A 4292-nucleotide genomic window follows, 5' to 3' on the forward strand; every position below is an offset into this window, starting at 1 on the left:
CTACACAGAACAATCTAGATGACATTAAAAAAAAATTGCATACACCACATGCTAACAACAAAAAAACAAATAAACACCAGGGGTAAGTTCTCAGCCACAGTGTGTACTGGAGTAAAAGAAAACATTCTGCCATTGAGCAAAATCCCAAATGCACTGAAATTAAAAAACAAAAAGCAAACCAAAAAAAACCCAAAGCAGCATTAAAGTAAAAACTACTTGGGAGAAAGAATTTCCATCCTATGAGCAATTTGACATAAAAACTTCAGAATCATAATAGTGACTCTACCATAATTTTCTGTAATAAAACATCTATTATAACAGATATGGCAATACAATAAAAGTCCTATTGTTCCAGAAACTGTATTATAACTGAAACAGGATAATTATAGAAATACTTGCGTGAGAATTGCATGTTCAACAGAACCATTGAAAAATCACTCTTCTCAGACTGAAAATAAGTCTTCTGGGTACAGAGAAACTCTTCAGTGAAATCTGAAATGGAAGACAAGGTGGATTTAAAAGAAAAAATCTTTTATAGCAGCATAAGCTTCCAAAGCCCCCTCAGGGCCATCTGGAAACGTCTCCAAGGGCCCATCCGGCTCCGAGGGCTACACTTTATTTGGAACAGTAAAATCTAATAGTGGATTTTGAAGTAGGGCATCTCTATATTTTTTCAACAAACAGATTTTAGGGTGAATCTCAGTTCTGTCGAGTTCATTTTGTAAATTCTAGCTTAGAATTTCTAGCCTTTTAGAACAGCTGACCCCTGGGATGTTTGCAGAAATCCAGTGGTGTGTTGAGCGCATTGCTGGTACGGCCAGTGTCCCTGCAGAGGAGTTGACAAAGCACCGTCCACTCCTTCCCCCCTCAGTCCTCAGAGTAGTTCCAGGCTGTGGAGAGCAAGGACTCTGACCCTCATCTTGTAGTGGAGGAAACTGAGGATGATCTGGATGGCAGCGAGGCGGGGGGAGTCGTCTAGAAACTGCATTTGCACTGTAAGCACACTGTTTTGACTTCGCTTATCTATTTATCTGATGCAGCTTCGGGGAAGCTGATGAAAATGACAGAGGACTGGGGGGCTAGAGGGCCTGCGAGCCATCCTTTGTCACCACTACTGACTTCCAATGTTCCATCCCGGGGAACTTGGCACTCGAAAGACTGGGAACCTGGAGGAAATTCACACAGCGATGATGGCAGTTGAGGGACTAAGGTAAGTGTGCTGAGAGAAATAATAATAATGACGACGAGGAGAGCACACACTCAACACCACGGCAAATATGTGGAGTGGTGCTAAGTGATAACTAAACGGACATGATAACCATCCACAAATATTTGAAGGATGTAAACACCAAGGAGGAAGATGGATTAATTATTTAGAAGAACAATGATGAAGCCCGAGACAAGCTTATTATCAGTCCCAAAGCTACCTTGTCCCCCAACAACCCTTTCAGAATTAAGCTCTCCCAAGACTGAAGGCAGGCAGCTGGATGGTCCAACTGCACACAACTACTCTGACATGAGGCACGGGCTGAGGCTGTTACTTTGATTGTGCAGGCACGCACCATGCGCATGCTCAGATCATCATCACCACAGCTGGCACTGCTGAGTACCTGGAGTTTTGGGTTGAATCATGTTGCCCAAAAAGATATGTTGAAGTCCTGACCCCTGGTACTTGTGAATGTGACCTTATTTGAAAAATAGGGTCTTTGCAGATGTAATCAAATTAAGATGAGGTCATTAGGGTGGGCCTTTAATCCAGTGTGACTGGTGTCCATATAAGAAGAGGGTAACTGGGACACAGGCACAGACACACAGGAAGAGCACCATGTGATGACAGAGGCAGAGATACAGCTGCGAGCCAACGAATGTGAAGGATGGATGGCCACCAGAAGCTGGAAAGAGGCAGGAGGGATCCTGACCTGCAGGTTTCAGAGGGAGCCTGGTCCTGCTGACTTCTTGGACTAGTCTCTGAAACTGTGAGAGTGTTTCCGTTTTAAGCTACCCAGTTTGGAGTCCTTCGTTATGGGGCCAGCAAACAAATCCATCTGTGCCCAGAAGGGCACAGAGCACTTCACATATGAAAGGAATGGCATGCATCCTGGCGGAAGGACAGAGGGCAGGGGACACCTCCTCTGCCTCCAGGCAGGACTCAGAGGTCCTTAGGAAGGGTGTCCTGGGCCCAGCACAGAAGTGGGAACTTCTCCTGTCCCCAAACCCTAGCTGTGGGTGCCTTGGGGCAAACGACTGGCTACAAGGCAGGATCAAGGCTGCTGGGAATCCCTGAGCACGAAACAGACCATTTGTCTCCTTAGAGGTAATTTAAAATGAAAAGAACGCTGATTGTAACATTTTAGTTTTCAAAATACCATCAAGTTTATTTGCGTGCTCTTTTGAAGAGGCCGCAGGGGTTTGTGTGTGTGGGACCTGTGTGTGGGATCATCCATCCCTCAGTCTGGCTGGGTTTATCCTGAAAGAGCCATGTAAATTAGGTGTGGCTCACTCAGCCTCTGCAAAAGCAGGGGATTAGGGCGCTGGCCTCACGGGGCCCATCTGAGTTCTGGCCCCAGCTGGCTCTGTGAACACAACCTAGCACCCTGGGGGGTTCGTGGGCCCATCAGGAAGGGGGTGCATGGTGAAGGCTGGGGTGGAATCGGATTTCCTGCACTCTGGGCACATGAGGGTCACATTTGGGACTTCGGAGATGCTGTTCATTTTCATATCCTAAAATGTAAGCAAGAATAATCTAGATTCCTCATTTAATCTTCAGAAACATCCTATGAGACAGGCACTATTATTATTGTCATTTCCCAAATGAGGAAACTGAGGCACAGAGTTGAATGACTTTCCCAAGGTCACCCAGCCAGACCTTACGACTGTAAGCATTATGAAGGCACCAGCTGTATGCTGGGCCAGTGCAGCCACCACACCATGACGGAGACCCCACTGTGCACCTCGTTCACAGCACCCACACTGCTGGAAGCCCAGCGCCACTATGAGAATGTGGTGCCGGGCGTCACATTTACGGGCTTCGGTACATGCCATCATTTTATGGCTTCACTCATATCAGAATGGAGGTCCCCGGTTGCTGACTCAGCCCCCCGTCCCGAGGACCCCAACCTTGTGGCTGCTGTCCCTCGCGGCACCTTTCCCTCCTCCCGGTCCTCTCCCTCCCGTCTCTGAGGAGGGAGTCGGCAGGCCAGTTCTGTAACGTGCCGCCAGAGGGAGCTGCCCGCGGAGAAGCGGGGCTCTCACCCAGGTCCAAGCCTGGACACCGCGGGGAGGCGGGCTGCCGCAGCGCGGCTTTCACTCTAGAACGTCACCCAAACGCAGGCGACAAATGCTATTGGGGACGCACGGTGACTTCACCGCGGCCGCGCGAGCCCTGGTTAGTGCTTTAGGACAGAGGGGAAACAGAGGTAACAAACGAAGGTAGTCAGAGTACAAGTTTCAGGTAAGATGGAGAAGTCCTGGAGATCGGCGATTCAGCAGAGTGCGTAGTGCTAAAGGGCAGACATTATGATCGGTGTTCTTACACACACACACACGCGATAACAATAAAGGGGATGGGCATATTACGCCTCGAGGGTGGTGACGGTTTGTACTTAGGGGTGTAGTTAACCCCAAGCTCACTGAGTTGCATATATTAAATATGTATAACTTTCTGTATGTCAATCATACCTCAGTAAAGTGGCTTAAAAATTTTAAACCACTTTATTGAGATGTGAGATACATATGTTCCCAAAGTACTTTCCCGTTCAGAAGAAAGAGGAGCAGGAAGGGGAGGAGCAATAAAGCGGCTCGGGCAGTGTGGAAGAGGCCCCGGGACGGCGAGGCAGGGTCTGGTTCCCGCAGGGGCTCGGAGCCAGCGGCCCGGCCCGACACCCCCGCCTGGATGGCCCCGGCTCCCGGGGCTGGAAGGTGGCGATGAGGACCAGGCGTTGCGGCAGGACGGAGCGCACGGCCCTCGGGAGGCCCAGCACCTGCTCACACTGGCGAAGGCTCGGGCCGGCCCTTGTGGGCCCTCTCCAGGCAGCGCTCTGAGCTGTCCCCGCGCGCGCGCGCACCCTCCCCAGGGGCTCCCCAGCCTCCGCCCCTCCCCGGGATCCCGGAGCGCTGCCGGCGCGCGGCCTCCGCACACGCCAGACCCGGCGGCCCCAGGACTCCGACTCCGCGCGGCCGCGCGCCGCCCCCGCGCCCGCCCGGGCCGAGGCCCCGAGACCCCGCGGTGACGGCCGGCCGCCAAAGTCGCGGCGCCAGGGCGGCTCGCGCTCGGCGGGCCCGCGGGTCACTGC

General features: G+C 51.6%; 1 protein-coding gene across 2 annotated transcripts in view; it reads left to right on the forward strand.

Annotated features, from left to right (window-relative positions):
- The first annotated feature begins 3432 nt into the window (after positions 1 to 3432).
- C13H19orf12 (chromosome 13 C19orf12 homolog) overlaps positions 3433 to 4292 on the forward strand; it is a 10328-nt gene continuing 9468 nt past the window's right edge. The window contains exon 1 of one of the 2 annotated variants that reach the window (XM_046683084.1): positions 3433 to 3451. The gene's annotated coding sequence lies outside the window, so the exon portion shown is untranslated. Of the gene's footprint in view, positions 3452 to 4100 lie in introns of those variants that run through there. The other variant, XM_046683085.1, reaches the window with a different exon arrangement.

The sequence above is a fragment of the Equus quagga genome, chromosome 13 (assembly GCF_021613505.1).
Source record: "Equus quagga isolate Etosha38 chromosome 13, UCLA_HA_Equagga_1.0, whole genome shotgun sequence".
Taxonomy (NCBI): domain Eukaryota; kingdom Metazoa; phylum Chordata; class Mammalia; order Perissodactyla; family Equidae; genus Equus; species Equus quagga.